This window comes from Elephantulus edwardii, unplaced genomic scaffold, assembly GCF_000299155.1.
Source record: "Elephantulus edwardii isolate Elephantulus edwardi_28Jun2011 unplaced genomic scaffold, EleEdw1.0 scaffold00047, whole genome shotgun sequence".
NCBI lineage: Eukaryota > Metazoa > Chordata > Mammalia > Macroscelidea > Macroscelididae > Elephantulus > Elephantulus edwardii.
Window position 1 is genome coordinate 5,142,953 of NW_006399797.1, and position 23,278 is coordinate 5,166,230.

General features: G+C 38.3%; 1 protein-coding gene across 1 annotated transcript in view; it reads right to left on the reverse strand.

Annotated features, from left to right (window-relative positions):
- The window catches only part of FAM19A2 (family with sequence similarity 19 (chemokine (C-C motif)-like), member A2), a 785,110-nt gene that overhangs the window by 556,347 nt on the left and 205,485 nt on the right, over positions 1-23,278 (reverse strand). The gene's annotated exons all lie outside the window — the stretch shown is intronic.

Genomic DNA, 23,278 nt, shown 5'->3' on the forward strand with positions numbered 1-23,278 from the left:
AGAGAATAGTGCAACAATGAATGAATGGAAACCCAAAATCTCTGTAAATGTTTATGAAAATTAATAAAATATAATTATAGACCAAAAAAAATAGAAATATGTCTACAAGCACATGCCTCTAAGGACACTGTAAGTAACAACTATATCCTTCATCTCACATACTTTGGTTACATTGTCAGGAAAGACCATATTAAGTAGTTCACAGCACCATTTTCAGCAGCAAGTTTGCGTAATCTGTGCCTATTACCAATAGTTAATCCGTCTTCCTCCACTATTGATGTCCAATTCTTCTTTATATAATCTAGTTTCTATGATTATTGGCTACACATACAGATTGAACAAAAATAGTGAAAGGGTTGGTTTACTCTAAGATTGACAGCCTTCTTTCTAAAAATTATGGCGCATTTTCATTCTATCCTATAATACCTCTAGGAGTTTGAACTGATACAACAGCAATGAATTTTAAGATAAAGTTCTAAAATGTCAAATAACAGTAAGAAGGCATCATTTGCTGATTCATTCAATAATTTTTTAGATTCTTCGTTCATTATTAATTTTACCATTTTAGGAGTAAGCCTTAAAGGATAGAGTTTAAAGTGTAGGCTTGGGGAAAAGGGCCAAAAATAAAATGGGACTACTTTTAATCTTAGCCTTAGAAAAGAGATAAAAGATGCTAGAATTTCATGCAGAGTTCAATCTAGTTTAGAGGAGCTGCTGTTAGGAACCAAAATTGACAATGGCAAACGTAGTTATTAGGTCAAAGTATCTCATCTTCGAGTTTTCCTAATAATCCTAGAATTGTCATGAGGGCTGGCCAAGGATTCAGAAATGCAGGCTCCAAACCAACTTGACCTCTTTCAACCCTGAAAGTGCATCTAATAAGCCCAAGATATGTCCCCCCTGCTTGATAAGCCTAGAATAATGTGAATGGATAAATCTAATCTCTATCAATTTTCTGGTTTTGCTGTAGCAAAATACCATCAATTTAATGGCTTAGAGCACACACATTTATTATCACATAGCTCTTTAGATCTCTTTTGGTGGGGAAGGAATTTCTATCTCTGCAGCTACAGTTCTTGAATTTATTGGCAAGACTAGCCAATCTTATTGTAGATTTTTGAAACTGACTAATCTGCTTGTGGAATGGTAGATAGCCAATCCCCTTGTGGCTAGGCAAACACATCCCATTGACACAGTCCCACCCATATGTGTAGCAACATCAAATAAGGGCTAGAGAAGTCAGATTGAAAGATAAGCCCCATAGCCAGTAACAAATTTAGTTCCTTTCACATTTCTAAATTCCCTGCTTCTTTCATCTCCTATCTCTGACCTATTACATAAAGGTTCTTTATATTAAGGACTCGTGTGACTACTCTGGGCTGACCTAGATAAGCCAGGATAATTGTGCATACATTTTGCCCCTATCATTAACCACATCTACAAAAATCCCTTTGTCATTTAGGCAACATACCACAAGTTCTGGGGAGATCTGGCAGCCTAGTGGGTAAGGAGTTGTGCTGCCAACACAAAGATACTTGGTTCAAATCTACCAGCTGCTCTTGGGAGAGATGGACAATCTCCTCTCATGTAATTTACTAACTCTGAAGACCCACTGGAGGGTCAGCTCTCGGTTGGTTCTGACTCAAGGGTATGCAACAACTCCCAGTTCTAAGAACGAGGATATGGATGCAGAGGAGCCATTATTCTGTTCACCACACAGTCCTACTGATCTGGCTCTATGGGAGTTCTTAAGGTGGAAAGCTGTTCTGACTAAAAGAGAAACTAGGTTGGGAAATAGAATGTAAGAGCTTTTTTAATGACTTCTCTTGACCATGCTCAGCACAAAATAGGAGGCTTCAAATAATTACTATAATTAAATTACTATTACATAAATAGGATTTTAGAAAGTTTCAAGAGTAAATGAATTCATTTCCATACAGAGCATCTTTATTGGTATACACTTACTTGTGATATAGAATTAACAATATCTTTGAAACCCTGTAAAATTAAATTCTTATTACATATTTAAGATGCTTTATGAAACAATAATAATTCAAATCTATAATACTAAGCCATGACATAATAGGGAAATGTATTTGCTGCCTTAGCACTTTAAAAATGAATGGCAATATATTCATTTGTTGTTTTACATTTATACTTGTGAGACTAATTTCAGGATAATTGTGTTCATGATGCAAGTTTATTCCATTAATTAAAGACAAAATTATAAAATCAAAATTTTTCTTTGTGATTTCAAAGAATGTTTACTTGTTCTCTCTAGTATTGGTTTCTTTCTGGGTATTTATTCTATCATTTTGGTGTCTATTAAAAAATAGTTGGTTTATGGAAGTTAATATTTGTTACAAAAGTTAAAAATTATTATAAATACACAATTGTATTGAGACTGTAGCCAAAATCTTAACATAAAATCCTGAAATTTGTGGTTCTAATCTAAACCAGTAAGCTCTGGTGGCCTAGTGGCAAGAAGCTGCCCTGCAATCCTAAAAGGCACACAGTTCAACTCCATTAGCTGTTCCACAGAAGAATGGGCAGTCTGCTACTGTGAAATTGCTTGCCTCTGAAAACCAGCTGGAACATCAGCTGTGGGTCAGTTCTGACTCAATGGTACACAACAACAACTTTGTATCATGAATAAACTCAGAAGTATATCTTATCATGAAATTCTTACTCACTTATCTTCTAAAGTTTATCAAAGGCAAGAGAAATATGTACTCCATTAATAGTTTAGGTTAGCATTTAGTTGACAATCTTGGAAACATTCTATGGCAATGAAATCAATTCAGGATGCAACTCTAGCAGAACACCTTTGATAAATATGCAGATATATGGACACTGAAGTCTTAGTCTAAATAGTTACCCAAATTGTATTGTTCTATATTTCCAATGAGTGTGATTCTTATGTTAAATTCTCTATTATATACACGGGTATAATGTGTTTGGGTACTTTAAATATTATAGTTGATTGATACACATGACATGTAAATTTCCTGTAATCAAAAATCTATGAACAAAACTTAACTGTTGAGGGAGGAGATAAGACAGCATGCTGGTCACACAACTGCACAATTCTTCCACAAAAGAGATTTAAAACATAGTATGAGACATACTTAACACTCCAAAACTCAAATTCATTGTTGTTGAGTCAGAATTAACTCATAGCTGGCCCGGGGCTGTATATTACATGGGAGGAGATTGTCCATTTTTGTCCTGTGGAACCACCGGTGGATTTCAACCACCAGAAAGCTGCAGTCTTTCGGTTAGTAGCACAATTTCTTACAGACACCAAGAGTTCTCAAGAAACACATTCTAGAATCCTGGAACTCTTCACACCAAATAAGAATATAAATAATTGAATTAAAAATCAATGTTAAAGGAAAAGATTGGTGTAGAACAGAGAGAAAGCAGCAATTCAGGCAGCGTCTGACCATTTTAAGATCTGGAAGGCAACATACAACAGCAAGGAAAAGCTAACTTCATGGAATCTCCAACAAGACAGACACAGTGTGGAGAGATTTGGAGAAAGACAAGGTGAGGCGAGTGGACTATGACTGAGGAGAAGAAAGCATAGAAAGGCAGATGAGAAACTTAGAGGTGGTTAACCACTACAGAGGGTAAGGGTAAGCAAGAAGCAAAGGGGCATGAAACAACTCACTACTGAAAAGTCCCAGTTATCTGAATTGAAGGCCCACTGGGACGGGCAGGTGCTGGGAAGTATTGGACCCCGTGGGTCACCTCATTTTGAGCGAATCTGAACTGGAAATTGATAATGGGCATAGATATTCAGTAAATTGTAAGCAGAGAACTATTTCTTTCCCCACAACATCTTTTTAGTAACCAAGGAAGAACCCTTCCCATCCCAATCAATCCAGTGGATAAAGAAAGTCCCACAGCAGCCCGACCTCCAGCTGGTTTGTTCAGGCTGCTTCCTCCCATCAGCAGCCAGCTACCTGACCTAGTGACAAGTGCCTGAAGCACTTGTGTGAATGATGAATCATATCCTCATTTAACCCAGGAACTTGCTCCAGAGGCCTCAGTTACTGGAGGTGCACTCAAGAGCCAGACATGCCAGGCTCCTGTTCTTGTCCCACCCAAGAACAAACACTCCCACAGATTAGGTGGTTTATGTCATGCAATCCTGTGACTACAAGTTACAGAGAAGGTAACTTTGCTATAACATTGCTATTGTCTAATTTTTAAGAGTATTTCTCCAGTTTTCTTCCCTTTTTAAAAATTTCTCTTTTCCACTACTTCTTTCCATTTTATTTTCTGTCTTTCCTTTATTTTTATGCATTGTGTTTCTTATTCTCTTCCCTTCTCATTTTTCCCTATTCTTTCTGCCCATCAGAGAGAGGCAGACATTATTTCACTACAAACAAACCATACATTATCACCATTCTTATTACCTACTTCTCCACCCAATAAGTGAGTCAACACCACTCACTAATGTACCACTAGATATATGAAAGCAACATGTAGGCACCCCACTTACAGCTACTTTTTAAAAGCAAAAAGACACATGCGCCAAAATACCCAGTACTTTCCTCCACCCTCCTAGAGACAGGTAGGAAGTGTCCTCTAATTACAGGCAAACTAAAGCCAAAACTAGCAACCAAAGAGGAACATCTATCCCAGGTGTCTGGGTATAATAAACAAAGCAAAATAGGAACATTTCTATTACAGTGAAGCAAACCAACAAGATGGTCAGCAAATAAATACAATTTCAAAATGTTTCACTGACAAAATTCATTGTTGTGGAGTTGGAACTGGCTTATAGCTGACCCTTCAATGGTTTTCAGAGAGTGTAAATCGCAGGGGATGAGACTGTCCATCTTTTTCCATGGAGGAGCTGGTTGATTGGAACCAACTGTCTTTGGGTTGATGGCACAACTCCTTATCACAGGACACCAGAGACAAAAGACAACTTCAAACCTGACAAATAAGGTGAGAGGATACAAGCAAGTCAACAAAATGAAGAAACAGGAAACATCTTTGAGAAGAACAGGTAATAGAACTATCTGACAAGGAATTGTTGTTGTTAAGTGCTGTTGAGTCATAGACAACTCATAGTGACCCTATGAATGGAAGACCTGAACACTTGTATAACCTTCATTGTTTCTCCATATTCACAGAGTTTTTGGTGGTGGATGCCACTCTTGCTTCCAAGCTTGTTTTAATCTTGAAGCTCCACCAAACATTGTACACCATGGGTAACCATTATTGCATTTGACACATCAGTGTCACAGTGTTTAGCATCAGAGCAACCATGAGTTACCTCTGTACAGCAAATAGACACACTATTGCTATACCACTTAGAAGAATGTTTGACAGGGAATTGAGAGACCATATTTAAGCCCTTCCTAAAATTCATGGAAAACAAATACAAAACCCACATAAAAAGGACAATCCTATTTTTTTTTAAATTCATGAAAACAATGTATAAGAGAAAAATAAAATAAATTAGAATTTATATAGATTAGAATAATTCATTCTAATTTGACAAAAAACATACAAATTAAAAAACTCTTACAATAAGAAATTCAGAAGATTATTACTAAAATTTCCAAGGTAAATTATATTAAAAGGTGCAAAAGCAGGAAACCGTGAAGAAGGAATTGTAGCTGGAAAATATGGGCCTGGTGATAGAAATAAGGCTGGAAGTAGAATGACTGAATTTTGTATTTATAATCATTTATTCATTGCAAGTACCTTTTTTAAAAGACACAAAAGATTACTTTCCAGTGGAGGATCTCACCTGATGGGTTGCATAGGAATCAGCCTGACTATATCCGTTGAAGAATTGTTGGAGAAGCTTAATATCAGCAGTCAAAGCTAGGTCAGGGCTGACAGTGGGTCAAATCATCAAATACTCATAAGCAAGTTCAAACTGAAGCTGAATAAAACTAATATAAGACCATAGTAACCTAGTAAGCAAGATATTATTTTAAATCAATTCCATCTGAATTTCATAATCACCTTAAGAATGGCTTTGAAGCATTGAAAACCAGTTAAGTTGTGGGATGGTATCAAGGATATCATCCATGAAGAAAGCAAAAGGTCATTACAAAAACAGAGGAGGGGGGAAAAATGGAAATGGATGTCAGAAGAGACTCTAATGACTGAACTTGTGCATCAAGAAACCAAAACAAAAGAAATTATGTCTAAGTGAAAGAGCCAAATAGAAGATTTCAATGGGCAGCTTGGGAGGACAAAGCAAAGTACTATAATAAAATGTGCAGAGAGCTGGAATTGAAGGGAAAAAAGGGAAGAATTCCCTCTACATGTCTCAAGCTGAAAGAACTGAAAACAAATTTAAAACTTGTGTTGCAATATTGAAAGATGCTATTGGCAATATATTGAATGACCCAGAAAGCATTGAAAGAAAATGGAGAGAATACACAGAATCACTGTACCAGGAAGAATTGATTGACACTGAAAAAGTTCATAAGGTATCGTATGAATGACTTGACGGCACATAACAACAACAACAACAATCGTATTAACAGGAGCTAATAATAATGAAGGAGGGAGTAGAAGCAACATTGAAGGCCTTGGCAAAAAATAAGGCCCCAAGAATCAATGAGATACCAATTGACTTGTTTCAATTAACAGAAGCAGCCTTGGATGCGCTGACCAGTCTATTCCAGGAAATTTGGAGGACAGCTGTCTGCCAACAGATTGGAAGAGGTCCATAGATGTTCCATCTGTTAGTGGAAACTAATGAATTGTATCATTAATATCACATGCAAGCAAAATACTGCTGAAGATAATTCACAAATATTTAGAACAGTACATAGATAGGGAACTGCCAGAAGTTCAAGAAGGATTTAGAAGAGGTTGTGGCAGTAGGGTTATATATCATTGCTGAAGTCTATTGACTTTGCTAAGGCATTTGATTATGTGGCTCATAACAAGCTGTGTGGTTGACATTGAGAAGAACGAGAATCCCAGAGCAATTAATTGTGCTTATGCAGAATCAATACCTGGACAAGGAGGCTGTTGTGCAAATAGAGCAGGGGAGCACTGCAGGGTTTAAAACTGAGAAGGGACTGAGTCAGAGTTGTGTTCTTTCCTCGTACTTATTCAATCTGTATGTTGAGCAAATTATCAGAGAAACTGGACTCTGTGAGGAGGAGTGTGACATCAGGATCAGAGGGAGACTCATTAAAACCTGTGTTATGCAGATTACACAACTTTGCTTCTTGAAAGTGAGGAGGACTTCAAGTATTTGTTGCAGTAGATAAAAGAATGCAGTATTTGGTATAGATTGCATTTCAATGTCAAGAAAGCAAATATTTCCTACCACTGGACCTATAGGCAGCATCATGATGGATAGAGAGCAGACTGAAACTGTTAACAGCTTCATGTTGCTTGGATCCACAATTAATATCCTTGGTAACCAGTTGGAAAATAAGGAGACGGACAGGGAAAATCTGCAGTTAGGGACCTCTCCAAACTACTGAGGAGTAATGATGCCAGTTTGAGGACTAAGGTGCATATGATTCAGGCCATAGTCTTTCCAATTACTTGCTATGCATCTGAGAGCTGGACAATGAATAAGGATGACAGAAGAAGAATTGATGCCATTGAGTTTTGGTGTTGGAGAAGAACACTGAGCAAACAGATATGAGGAGGAGAAGGTGCAGCGAGAGTGCTCTTTGGAGACAAGAATGATGAGGCTTTGCCTCATATACTTTGGGAATGTTGTGAGAAGGAATTTGGAGAAGGACATGATGCTGGGAAAGGTGGAGGGTCAGCAAAGGAGAGGAAGACCCTCAACTAGGTGGATTGACATGGTGACTGCTGCAATGGGCTTTTATGTGTCAGGAAGTGTGAGGATGGTGCAGGATAGAACAGGGTTCAGATCTTTTATTCATAGGGTCGCTACCAGTTGTGCTCAACTCAATGGCACCTAACAACAACAACATATATCTCATAATCAAACTATCCAGAAGCAAAAATAAAGTCTTAAGAGGAGCTTCAGGATGTTATTTATAATGATCAACCAATAAGACTAACTCTGATTTCTCACCAGAAACCATGCAGGGAAGAAGGTGAACGGTGGGGCTAGGGAGGAAACAAAAGGATGCCCTGAAGATAGACATAGCACAAACCCTCTACAATAAAGATCAAAAATAATATATGTAAAACACATATAGATGATTACCCTGAAACTCTGAGACCCTAATTAATAGGTTATCAGTAATAACAAAATATACATACATACATATTTTAAAAGAAAATGAGATGAATGAGACATTTTAAAAACTAAATTCTCATTAGTATGTTAAGATTTCTCAAAAAAAAATGAAAAGAGGAACTATATATTGGGGGTAAATAACAGGCAATGGCATACCCAACAAAAAATAATCTCTTAAATTTATAGAAAACTTCAAAATTAAACAGCATAAAGATTAACAGTCCAATTTTAAAAATAGGCAGAGGACATGAATAGACATTTGAACAAAGAAGACATTTAGGAAGCAAATAATTACAAAAGATGCAAATGATTAAAGCAGATGCAAATTTAAAACAACAATGACATATCATCTTTCCAGAGCACGATTGGCAAAGTTCAAAAGAAAGAAAACAACAAGTGCTGGCAAGAGTATAAAGACACTTATATAAAAGGAACAACTATAGTACATAACTGGTGGAATGGTAAAATGATGCAACCATTATGTGAGGCAGTCTGGTGCCTCCTTAAAAAGCTGGAAATATGACTTTTGTTTTGTTGAGTTCAGAGTTAACTTGTGAGGGGAAAGAATTAAAATAGAGTAATTGCTATGCATCAGAAAGCTGGACAATCACTAAGGATGACAGAAGGAAAATTGATGCCTTTGAGTTGTGGTGCTGGAGAAAAGTATTGACTATACTGTGGACTACTAGAAGAACAAACAGGTACATCCTGGAGAGGGTGAAAGCAGGCTTCTCCTTGGAGGCAAGGTTTCTGAAGCTTCATCTGACATACTTTTGGCATTTTTCAAGGAGGAACCAGTGTTTGGAGAGGGACAATATGCTTGGAAGGGTGGAGGGACAGCACAAGAGAGGAAGACCTTCAATGAGATGGATTGATTGATTCAGTGTCTAGAGTAATGCAGGTAGGTGTGTCAGAGACAACGAGGTAGGCTCAGGATACAGCAGGGTTCAGAGCTCTTGTACCTAGGATCACTACAAGTTGCAAGGGACTCACGGCACATTAACAGCAACAAAAGGAAAATGATGCATTAGCCAAATTTACTGGACTTCATTTTCTTTTTGTAGATGTAACATGGAGATTACAAAATCTTAAAACAATAATCAAAATAAAAGAATGTTTCTACTCAAAATGTTATTGTTGCTGTGTATTGTCGAGTTCGAACTGACCCATAGATCTGACAGGTTTTCAGAGGCAGTTAATCACACAGGAGACTGCCCATCCTTCTCCCGTGGAGCAGATGGTGAATTTAAATAGTGTGCCTTTGGGACTGCAGTGCAGCTTCCTGCCATTAGTATTACATCTTTTTACATATAATATCATATTATAAAAGTGATAGTTATGACTAAGTATCTTGTTCTTGTTACATGCTGTCAAGTCACTTGCGACTCATAGTGACCCATGTACAATAGCTCTAAAGCCTGCCTTGTCCTTAGCCAGTCTCACTAACTCCAACACACCTACTCCCATTGCCCCAGTTATTGTATCAAGCCATCTAATCCAGGATCTTCCTTTCATGTAGTGACCCTCCACCCTCTGAGCATGAAGTCATTCACCAAAGACTGGTCCCTCCTGGCCACATGCCCAAAGTATGTAAGACAGAGCTTCAAAATCCTAGCCTCCAAGAAGAAACTTGGTTCCAACCTCTCCAAGAGAGATCTATTTGTTTTCCATGGTATCTTCAAGACTCTTCTCCAACACAGCAAATCAAAGGCATCAATTCTTCTATCATCCTTAGTCGTTATCCAGCTCTCTGATGCATAGCAAATAATCATAAGACCATGGACTGGATCAGGTGCACCTTAGTCTCTAGACTGACATCAATGCTTCTCAGTACTCTGGAGAAGTACCATTACGCTTATTTTCCCAGTGCAATTTGTCTTTGGATTTCCTGACTGCTGGTGCCTAGAGTGCTGACTGTGGAACCAAGTAAGTTGTTAATTGTTTGTTTTTTGGTTTTTTTTTTTCAAGTTGTTAATTGTTAACAATCTCAAACTCTTCTCCAACTGTCATGGAGCTGCCAATTGGCCCAGTGGTAAGAATCCTTGTCTTCTTGACACTGAGCTTCAAGCCATATTGAAGACTACAGTCCTTGACCTTCTGCAGCAAACGCTTCAAGTCTGCCTCAGTTTCAGCAAGCAAGGTGGTGTCATCTGCATAGCATATGTTGTTGATAAGTCTTCCTCAAAACCTGATGCCACATTTCTCCTCATAAATCCCAGCCTCCCAAATGATCTGTTCTGCGGATAGACTGAAAAGGTATGGAGACAGGACGCATCCCTAATGCATCCTTCCTGATTTTAAATCATGCAGTATTTTCCTACTCTGTTCTGAGGACTTCGTCCTGGTGACCAAGTATACTTCCTAGTAAATCACATAAGATGCATATTTGTTTAATATGGACTGATTCATCTGCAAACCTGAGACTAAATGGTTTTAATAATAGCTTTCACATATGTACAATTTCCATTTAATTCATAGAACTTGCAATAACTCTCACTATAGGACTACTGCTACTGATAATCTCAATAAATGTTTTTCTTGACTTTAAATCATTTTATGAACCAGAGGTTCAATTTTCATTGTCTATATTTCCCTAAGCAGTTAATCCTAATTTTTATCATTTTGACTAATATTCTGAGGTGGTGTGCTTTCATAAGTAAATGTTACATATATTCTTTTCAAAAGTTCTTTTTATTAGGTTTTAATACTATGCTTCTAAAGGAGTTTCCTTATTAAGTATGACTGGTGAAGAACTGATGCCTTTCAGTTGTGACACTGGACAAGAGTATTGAACATTTCATGGACTACCAAGAGAACAAACATGTTGGTAAACCAAGTTGCTTCCTAGAGGCAAGGATTTTGAAGCCCCATCTCTTATAATTTGGGAATGCTGCCAGGAGGCATGAGTTCTTAGAGAAGAACATCATGCTTAGGAGGGTGGAGGGACATCACAGGAGAGGAAGATCCCGTATGGATGGATTGGCACAGCAACTGGGGTAAGGAGGGTATATGTGTTGAAGACAGTGAAACTGGCTCAGGATAGGAGAGGGTTCAGAGCTATTGTACATAGTGTTGCTGTGAGTCACAGGTGACTTGACAGCACAAAGCAACAACAAAAGTGTTCCCTCAAGTTTAGTAAATCATGTTGTCCTGTTTTTTCCTCTAAGCAATTTACATCTAAAACTCAGTCATGGTACAAGTCTTTCCTACAAGTTACCTTAGTAATGAATATAAGCTTCACGTGAAACTGGAATATAATATGTAACATGTATTTTACTAAGAAAGAACCCATTATGGTTATACATCTCACTTCCAGGAAAAACCTGAGCACCAAACAGGCACATCAGTGTCAACAATTATGTGTATAGGGAATGAACAGGAACTGGAGTTTCCGAATAACAAAAATCAAATATTGAGCAACCGGATACAAGCTAAAGTTCTGTGACGTAAACTATCCTAATACAGCAGGCTCCTGCTCTTCTCTTTAGTCTAACCAATGAAAACAGAACAACAATGTCAAGATCACACACAATGAAAACTCCAAATGATGTTGAGGCTTGCGAAATCAAATCACAGGCTGAAAAACATGTTACAGTGGGTAGATATAAGACCAGAGCAAAATATATTATGCACATGATGTCATTTATTTTTAGCAAGCCTTTCTATCAGTGCGGGATCATCAGATGTACTCAAAACACAACTCATTGTCATCAAATCAGAACCTAATTCTCCAGTAGGTTTTCCAAAGTTATAGATCTTGTGGGAAGAGAGTTCCCCTCTTTCTCCCAAAGAGCAGCTGGTGGATTTGAAACTTTAGAGAGGAGTGGCCTTTGGATTAGCAGCTCAATTCCCTACAGATTTTGCCACGAGTGTTCTCCTTGTTGTTGTTATGTGTGGTCGAGTTGGAATCGACCCATAGCTGACCTGCCAGTGGATTTCCAGAAACTGTAAATTGTACAAGAAGAGACCGTCCATCTTTCTCCTTCAGAACAGCTGGTGAAACCAAGTGCCTTTGAGTTGGCTCCACAACTCCATACACACTGGATTACTAGAGCTCCCTTCTAGATGTCCTAGAGTTATAAAATCCTAAAATTTGACTACCCAGGGAACATCCTGTATGCTGGTATAAAAATTATTTTTTTTATTTAAAAAAAAAATAAAAACTGACTGAGTATATGTGTCATTAAGGAGGAAGGCAGACCTGGAATTCTGGGTTCTTCATCTGTGGTATTTCATCAGAAAAGTAATACTTATACCTGTGCTCAGATTTATCGTTCACCAATGGTAGATGTTTATTCAGGCATATCTGTTTCCAAACACACCAACAGACTACAGAGCCACCTCAATTTACATAAACAGCTGGTTAAAAGTTTTAATGCCTGCATCATCCAGGAAGCATCAAAGCATGCAGGAAAATCTGCAAACAAGCCTTGCTATTTCCACGTGTCAAGGAATGGTAATTTTTCAGAGAGAAAGGATACTGCATATTAGTACATAAAAGGTAAAAGTTGGAGAATGTCCCCATATGAATATGAAGTTGGATAACCACGCCTTTCCCCAAATTTACTCTTAGGAAATCAAAAGGTATTTTCAAGAAATATTCAGAAATCTTGTAAAGGTCTACATTTCACTCAAAATCTAATAGGACCTCTGGCTTCAAAATTAGATTTTTTGCATTCTTATTTTATTTGATTAGGTTCAACTGAAGAATGTTTTTATCACTTCTCTTTCTTTCCTCTTTGATAATTTTTCTTTTCACTTTTTGTTTTGTTCAGGGCCTTCTGAAGAAGAAGAAAGATTATTCATTCAGGTCTTCATCTCCAGAAACTCCATTTCACAATTCCACAGTGGCTCAATTCCACTGCCACTGGCCTCTAATTCGTTTCCTTTGGCATTTTTAAAAATAGAAATAATAAGGTTTATTTGCCTCTCTCACTTTGAAAATGCAAACTGCAATGCCACTTAGAACTGACCTCCTTATTTCCCACCGTTTTTAATGTAGGCAACATCTTTCTTCATTAGCCTGAATTGTGATGAATCTCCTTATTCATTCAAATGAAAGGAAACTAGATCTACTAAGTGAACCTTCAAGAAATGTTCACTACAAACACTCATCAAATACTCTGGCTTTGCTCTCACTGGCCTCTTGTCTGTTACAAGGGCATATCCTCAGTTGCCTATGCAAACTAACCACATATGCATCTTGCCACTAACACCACTGTTAGGTTGGATCTATAAGGGAAAGACATGAGATGAGATCCTTTTTTTATAACTTCACCTCTGCTCTCTTCTGAAAAGTGAAAAAAAACATCAAAGCTAAGCTGTTTTTCCTGGTGGCACTAAAAGAGCAATTATCTCATCCTCCAATTGCCTCCTTCTAAGAGGTTTTACAATAGTTAAACAAGAAACTCACACCAAATTCATCAAATCATTAGGTGGGCTCATGTCCTGACTTTCTGATATGCAAATAGAGAAATTCATAGACCAAAAAAATTCATTTTTGAGGATTTCTCCTTAATGAAACAAAAATTATCTTTTGGTTTCAGATAGAGGATTTAGGATGCTTTGAACAACTTGGCTATTGTTAAGAATGGCTGAGAAATACGATCTCATAATCTACATGACTGTGCCCAGCAGAAATATGTATGATCATAGATAATAATTTAAAATTAAAACTTATTAATTCTTATTGATTAAACTCATGAATGTTCCCACCATCAGTAGAATATTCAGAAACTGTGAAGAACTTTTATTTTTAATTGATCTATAGTACATTACAAACCAGATAATCTAGAAATGAACAAGACCAGCTTGAAAAACTCAATTAAAAAAAAAAAATAGAATGACTGTATACCACAATTCCACAAAAGGGATTCCTTTATGCAATCTTGTGAACCGCCAGTAAATGGTTTCTGGCCGCCATACTGGTCTCTTGCTCTCCAGGCTGCCTTCATTACTCCATGGTAACACATTACCCTTTACAGTTTCTCTCATAATAGTAAACCCCTAACAGTGCAAGAGTAGAGAAGAATCAAAACTAAGATATATTTACAGGTTTATTTTGTTTTATGGAAATCACTTTGTAATTGCTAGGTGACCTCTAGACAGGTTAGAGTCAGAGCGAACCTTTGTACAACAGAATAGAGCATTGGCCACTCCAGTGCGATCCTTATGACCTGCTATGTATGAGTACAGTGCTGGAGCCACGGTCTCAATTCACCTCATTGAGTCATCTTCTGACTTGCTGACCCTCTCTACTTTACCAAGGATGATGTCTTTCTTAAAAAATTATTATTCCTTGCATGATATTTATTCTATACAGCCCTTATCCACATACTATAATGTTAGCTTTCAAACAATGAGTTACTTGTATAACAGCATTTTATAAAATAGTGAATAAACTGATTCTTCATTTGATCTCATAAACACCTGGACTCGTCACAATACCTCTTCCATTTGAAAGATAATGCTTTTTGTTCTTTTTAAAAAAAAATTTATTATTAATTTCAGTAAAAATTTACAGACACTTTGGATTTCCATTCATTCATTGTTGCGCTTTTCTCCCCTCCCCCAGTACACTACCCTCATGTCATGACAGAAATAACTAATCACATATCCCTTTTAAATAGTTTTCTTCCTCATCTGTTTCAATGCAGTATACATTATCGAACCCATCTTTCTCAGTCTCTCCCCAATCCCAAGGTCAGTCCTATTTTACAACAGTGGCACCATACAGTATTTGTCCTTTTATGACTGAAATACTTCACTCAGCATAATGTCCTCCAGGGTAACCCATTTTGAATAATATTGCATGAGTGCCTTGTTTTTCAATGCAGCATAGTATTCCATTGTGTGACTATACCACAGCTTCTCTATCCATTCATTTGTCGATGGGACTTAGGTTGTTTCCAATTCCTTGCTATTGTGAACAAAGCTGCGATGAACATAGGTGTGCATATATCTGCTTGGATGTCAGTTATGGTCTCTTTGGGTTAATTCCCAGTAGTGGAATTGCTGGGTCAAATGGTATCTCTATTTGCAACTTTTTGAGAAAGCACCATACCGCCTTCCACAGTGGTTGCACCGTTTTACACTCCCACCAACAGTGAAAAAGGGTTCCAGTTTCTCCACAACCTCGCCAGCATTTGTTGCTTGCTGTTCTGTTAAATTTTGCTATTCTGTCTGGGGTAAAATGATATCTCATAGTTGTTTTAATTTGCATCTCTCTTAGAGCTAGGGATTTTGAATATTTCTTCATGTGCTTGTTAGCCATCTGAATGTCTTCTTCGGTGAAGTGTCTGTTCATATCCTGTGCCCATTTTTCTATTGGATTATTTACCTTTATCTTGTTGTGGTACTCAAGTATTTTATAAATTCTGGATATAAGTCCCTTATCTGATATGTCATTACCAAATACTTTTTCCCAGTCTGTGGCTTCCCTTTTTACCCTGTTGGGGAAGTTTTTGGAAGTGCATAGGGACTTGATTCTTAGACGATCCCATTCATCTACTTTATCTTCTCCTGGTTGTAGGTTTTTCAGGATACTTGGAAGACTGTTTATGCTGTGGATTAGGACTTCTAGGGTTGTTCCTAGATTTTCTTTAACGAAGTTTATAGTCCTTGGTTTTAGTCCTAGGTCCGTGATTCACCTTGAGTTGGTTTTTGTATATGGAGTGAGGTGTGGATCTTGCTTGAGTCTTTTACAGATACTTTTCCAATTTTACCAACACCATTTGTTAAAAAGGCTGTCGTTTCCCCACTTAACTGATTTCATCTCCTTGTCAAAAATCAGTTGACCATAGATAGATGGGCTGATCTCTGGGTTCTCAATTCTATTCCATTGGTCCATGTGTCTGTCATTGTACCAGTACCATGATGTCTTTACCACCATGGCAGTGTAGTGGGATTTGAAATCAGGGAGTGAGATACCTCTTACCTTTCTTCTATTTTTAAGGAGTACTTTGCTTATTCGTGCTTCTTTCCATTCCAAATTAAAATGGAGATTACCTTTTCCATCTCCTTGATGAATGGGATTGTTATTTGTATTTGAATTGGGATTGCATTAAACATGTAAATTGCCTTTGGTAGTATTGCCATTTTCACAATATTGAATCCTCCTATCCATGAGCAAGAGATATTCTTCTCAAGGGCTCTTTTCATTTCTTTTAGTAATGTTTTGTAATTTTCTTTGAATAGGTCCTTTGTGCTTCTGGTTAGATTTCCTCCCAAGTATTTAATCTTGTGATTAGCTAGTGTGGGTGGTATTGTTTTTCTTAGTTCCAGCTTTGTATTCTCTTTTTCACTGCAGAGAAATCTAACTGATTTTTGTATGTTGACCTTGTATCCTGCCACTTTGCTAAATTGGTCCACTGTGTCCAATAGTTTTCTTGCTGAGTCTTTAGGGTTTCCTAAGTATATTATCATATCATTGGCATAGAGAGATAATTTTACCTCCTCTTTGCCAATTTGGATACCTTTTATTCCCTTCTCTTGTCTTATTGCTATCTCTAAGACTTCCAAAACAATATTGAATAAGAGAGGTGATAGTGGGCATCCTTGCCTAGTTCCTGTTCTTAAAGGGAATGGTTTTTCTTAACTTTTCATGCTTTATTTTTTTATTAATTTATTTATTTTTCATTTCAATGAACATCTACAGAGATTTTGGAATTCCATTCATTCATTGCTTTTAACCTCTCTCTGTTGAGAACAATGTTGGCTCTTGGGTTTGCATAAATACTGTTTAACTATGTTGAAGACATTCCCCTCTAGTCCTATTTTGTTGAGTGTTTTAATCAGGAAAGGGTGTTGGATTTTGTCAAAGGCCTTTTCTGCATCAATTGATAGGATCATATGGTTCTTGTTCTTTGCTTTGTTAATGTGACGAATTACATTAATTGTTTTCCTTATGGTGAACCATCCTTGCATACCTTTTATGACTCTCACTTGGTCATGGTGAATTATTTCTTTGATGTATGCTTCTTGTTCTTGTATAATGAATCCCATTCTGAAGCTTCATTTTACATACTTTGGGTATGTTGCAAGGAGGGACCAGTCCTGGGAGAGGGACATCATGCTTTGGAGGGTGGAGCGACAGCACAAGAGAGGAAGACACTCGAGTAGATGGATTGATTTAGTGACTGGGGTAATGGGGATAAGTGTGTCAGAGACAACAAGATTGGCACAGGATAGAGCAGGGTTCTGGGCTGTTTTGTACATAGGGTTGCTATGAGTCGCAGGTGGCTTGACAGCACAAAACAACAACAACAACATCTCTTGCTAGTAATTATGACAAGGTCTCCCTAACGAATATACGAAAAAAATAATAACTAGTAATTTAAAGGAAATCTGATGACAAACTCATAAATGTTTTTTCAGTTCAAAAGAAAAAAAACTCAGTCACTCATATTAAACCAAATTATCTTGGACTCTGACTACTCGGTCTAAAGAATTTTTAAAAAACACATCGTTTCACTACATAATAAACTGTCATAATAAATATACTCTTGCCTATTTTTCTTCTTTGTTTCTCATACATATTTGCATGGGCCAATGGATAGTTCTAGTGCACTGAATTGCTTAATATGACCCTTTTTTCTAGGCATGGTCTTGTGACTTCTACAAGATGATTGGGTGTAACTATGCAAATAACGTGCTGTGATGCACCAAGGAAATTGTACAGCCTGTTAATAGTGAAAATAAGGAGCATGGAACACTTGAGGAAATAGGACCATGAAAACAGCGTATGTTGTTATTAAGTGCCGTCAAGCTGACCACAACTCATAGTGATCATATGAATAATAGATTTGAATCTTACCTTATGCTGCAGGATCCTCATGCTGTCTGCCATGCTTACACCCACTGGGGTGTCCCTCCATCTCCTGAAGGGGGTTCTTCTCTGTCACTGACCCTCTACCTTTTTCCCAACATGATATCTCTCTCCAAGGATTGGCCCCGCCTGAAAATACGCCCGAAGTTAAGTGACACAAAATTGCACCATCCTAGTCTCTGAGAAGCTCTGGTTGCACTTCTTCAAGGCACATTTGTTTGTTCTTTTGGCAGTCAGTGGAATATTCAGTACCAACACCACCATTCCAGAGGCATTGATTCTTCTTCTGTCAACCTTATTCACACTCCATCTGTCAGATGCACACGCAGAAACTGAAAATGTCATGCCTTGGGCCAGGCACACCTTAGTTTTTAAAGAAATGATGCATATTTTTGTTGCTTTTCTTGTCCTGTACTTTCTATAGAGTTGAAACTAACTCATAGCTGACCCTACTGGGTTTTCAGAGAGAGTCAAGTGCATGAGAGATTTCTCATCTTTCCTCTTTGGAGGACCTGGTAAACTGTTTGTCCATCTCCTCAATGGAGCAGCTGGTGAACTGTTAGCCTCTGAGATAGAAGCTGTAATCACCAGCTGTTCCAATAATATCAGTACCATATTAATCAAAACACCCCCAATATTTAATTTCTCAAACTAAACCATCATTCTAACCATATACCATTTCTCAATTCCTCCTGACTCAGAATCTCCAGCTAGTGTTTCTTCTGGCTCAGCAATTTGGATGGTCATGCAGTTGTTCAGGCTGTGGCTTTCCCAGATGAGCCAAGGAAATGAGCCAAAGAGGTTTAGATGGAAGCTTCTTTGATCTGAGTGCTGGAGCACAGGCCACGGTCCTGTCCTTCTAGCAGGATGGATGAAATTGCAACAGATGGATCAGTTTAAAGACAATGGCCTAGAGAAGCCAAAATTTTCAGCAAGTCTTACCTCAGCAGCACAACTCCTTACCACTAAGTCATCAGAGGTCCCTACTGAAGGTAGTTTGTTGCTGTTGTTTACTGCCGAGTTGGATCTGACCCATAACTGATCCACTAGAAAGTTTTCAGAGGCAGTAATCACATGGGAAGAGCTTGCCTATCTTTCTCCCATGAAGCATCTGCTGTATTCAAACTATGTACCTTTGCATCTGCAGACCAATTCTTTATCATCAAGCCACCAATGAGCTCTGGTGCCCCTGATAAGAAGTCACACTGCAATCCCAAAGGCAGGCGGTTCAAACCCACCAAGTGCTCTAACAGAGAAAGAGGGGTAGTCTCCTCCAGAATGATTTACTGCCTCTAAAAAATCTGCTGCTGGGTTAGCTATGGGTTGGTTATGACTCCAGGACACACAAAAACAAGTCATAAAAACCAGAATTCTCTAAAGAAAATATGTTGTTGTTGTTGTTGTTGTTGTTGTGAACAGTTGAGTTGGAACTGACTCAGCTGACAATCCAGCAGGTTTTCAGAAGGAGTTAATCACATCGGGGCGAGACTGTCCATCCTTCTCTCACAGAGCTATGGGTGGATTCAATCTGTGTGTCTTTGGTATGACAGTGCGGCTCTCTACCACTAGAGTACCAGTGTTCCTTCAATAAAGTTTGTTGTTGTTGTTGTTGTTGTTGTTGTTGTTGTTGTTGTTGTGTGCCATCCAGTCAAGTATGACTCACAGCGATCATAAGAACAAAAGATCTGAATCCTGTCCTGTCATGTACAATTCTCACCATCTTCTGATACACTTGAGCCCGTGGCTGCATGTATATCAGGGTTGTGTTCTCAATTCATACCTATTTAATCTGTATGTTGAGCAAATTCTTTGAGAAGCTGGATTCTATGAAGAGAAATGTGGCATTAGGATTGGAGGGAGACTCCTCATAACCTAAATTATGCAGAGGACACAACCTTGCTTGCTGAAAGTGATGAAGACTTGAAGCACTTGTTGCAGAAGATCAAGGAATGCAGCCTTTGGTATGGATTGCATCTCAATGCCAAGAAAACAAAGATTCTTACAACTGTACTGATAGGCAACATCATGGTGGATGGAGAAGAGAACGAAACCTCAATAGCTTCATTTTGCTTGGATCCACAATTAATACCCTTAGTACAAGCAGTCAGGAAATAAGGAGACACATTGCACTGGGAAAATCTGCAGTTAGGGACCTTACCAAATTATTGAGGTGTAATTATGTTAGTTAAAGGACTAAACTGTGTCTGACTCCGGCTATGATCTTTCCGATCACTTGCTATGCATCTGAGAGCTGGGCAATGAATAAAGATGACAGGAGAATTGATGCCTTTGTGTTGTGGTGTTGGAGAAAAGCACTGAACATCCCATGAATGACCAAAAAAACAAACATCTTAAAGCGGGTGCAGCTGGAGTGTTATTTGGAGGCAAGAATGATGAGGTTTCATCTCACATACTTCAGGCATATTGCTAGGAAGGGCTATTCCTTGGAGAAGGACATGATGCTGGTAAGGATGGAGGGTCGGTGAAGGAGAAGACCTTCAACCAGGTGGACCGACATGATGACCGCTGCAATGGGCTTTTGTGTGTCAGGAAGTGTGAGGATGGTACAGGATAGGACAGGGTTCTGATCTTCTTTATATAGTAACTATGAGCCTTACTCAACTTGATGGCATCTAACAACAACAAAGGCTGGATTAGTCAATTTCATCATTCCATTAGAATTTACCAAATCCCAAAATCCCCAACATTCAAGTGGATTCTAACTGATAGCCACTTTCTATTAGGTTTCTGGAGCTGAAAATCTTACTGGCAGAAGACTGCCTCATTTTTCTCCCAAAGGCGAGCTGATGATTTGAACCACTGATCTTTCAGTTAGAAGCCTAATAGGTAGGTAAAGCACTACAAAACCAAGGCCCAGAGAGAGGAGATCTCACAAGCACCAAGAAGAGCTGGGAAAAGAATATCCTTGGAGCCCCGTGTCCCCATGTTGAGAACCTCCTTCACCCAAGGGACAGGGAGAACTGTGACACTAAAAGCAGTAACATGATGAGAAGGCAAGAAATGATGAGAAGTAGCAGCAATCACAGCAGAGTCCACCTGGAGAGAAATAGAGGATAGCAGTAAAACTCAAAGACCTGCATGAGACAGACGAATAGGCCCCATCCCCAGCCCACAGAGCAAGGTAAACAGTGGGTGTGCTGACACATACATAATGGGATCACTGACCATCTTCAAGCAGGAAGCTTGCCGGTGAAATAGCATAGCTCTGGCTACCTGCTGGAGTAAGTTTTGCAAAACCATAGAGCAAAAGAGCTGAGTATTTTGGGGCCAAGATTTATGCATGAAATTGATTGCCTATCACCACTTATCGGAAGAGCTAAGGATATTTGTGACACTTTGGCAAGCAGCGCTATGGGACCAAAGGTCAAGAGTGAAGAGAGAGGCCTGCCAGTGGACATGGCTGAGAAAAGTCTGTCCTGAGTGGTCCTGATTGTGAACTGTAACCTGCTACTTCTTAATAAACTCTTTAAGTATAGTCTGTTGGGTTTTGTGTGACTATTACATGAATTTTCAAACCCAGCAGAAGAGTTGAAAACACGCTGGGAGGAATAGCTGGTGGCAAAACTGGGGAGAAGTAGTATATCTAACTTCCACCACAGAGGTATCAGTATCGAAGTGAGGCTGGCTTTATTTCACTCTTCTCTATCATTAAAGTAGACAGGAGGCCTGTGGCTGCCATGCCATTTCATATTGTCGTTGTGGACCTTGGATGACCCGGCAGGTTTTCAGAGGCCGTTAATCTCACAGGAAGAGATTACCCACCTTTCTCCTGTCGAGCAGCTAGTGGATTTGGACCTCTTACCTTTGCATTAGTAGAGCAATTCCTTTCCACTAAACAACCACGTCTCCCTATTTCTTTAATAGTTTATTATAATCTTATTGTCAAACTCTTGATTATCATACTTGAATGTTTTCGAGAAAATATCAAATCATAACAAATCAAATAAACTAACACAACCCATGACCATTTAATGTTATTTTAATATAGGGAAAATTCTAAGAGGCAGCCTGCAGAGAGTGTTACTAAAATAAAGGGCACAATACAATTGTCTTTCAATGAGTATTTCTCAAATCTACTGTATGACAGGCACTGTTCTATGTGCTGCAGATACAGTCAGGAAGAGAACTTCTAGAGTTTCTCACATGAAGCATGGGGTCTAATGAGTCAGAGAGTGATGTATGCTCTATAAGACTAAAATTTAAAATGTGATGTTATTGCTGTGGTTATGTACCAACCAGTTTGGATGCTGATGCTCTAAAGAGTTATCTTTCTCCTGTAGACCAACTGGTAGATACGAATTGTGTGCCTTTGGGTTGGAAATGCAACTTCTTACCAGTAAGCCACCAGAGATCCCTGAGGTTGTGATAGAAAGTAATTTAAAAAGCCTCTTTGAGAAGGTAGCATGGAGCCTTGTAAAAGTAAAGGGGAAGCTTCCCAGGCTGAAAAAGGACCCAGATTGAAAACTAGGAAAAACTCAGCATGTTGCTAAAGCATACTGAAATAAGATGAGAGTACCCAAAAAAAATAGTGACCATCAAGTAATTCTGATTCAAGCTAATCCTATATATGCCGAGTATAACTTTTCCATATGAGGTTATAATCTTTCAGAAAAATATCACCAGCACTTTTTCCTGAGGCACCACACTGGATGGGTTCAAACCATCAATCTTCTATTTAGTGAACATTTGACTATTGGTGCCATCAATGGAATCCAAGGTCCACAATACAGGCTCAGAGTAGGCAGCAGTCTGATCATGAAAGACTTTGTAAGACTGAGTTCAAAAAGGATGGATTTTCTTCTAAAGGAGATGAGTAGTTAGGAGAGCTTTGGAGCAGGAAAGTGACATCATTCATATTTTTAAACCATTACTTTAGCTTCTTCACAGGGGATGAATCATGAGGGAGGTGATGCTGACTTGGACTAGAATGCTAGAAGAAAAAGAAGAGACAGATTTGGAGCATGTTTTGACTATGGAGTTAATCATACTGGCTGATGGGACAAATGTAGAGAGTATTACAGAGAATAGGATTAAGGCTAACTCCAAGTAGGTTAATGGCAATGTCATTATAAGATGTAGAAATATAAGAGGAGAAAAATGTGTGGAGTGAGTACCAAGATGTTAAAAATCCCTAGCCCTAAGAGAGATGCAAATTAAAACAACTATGAGATATCATTTCACCCCAGTCAAAATAGCAAAATTTAACAGAACAG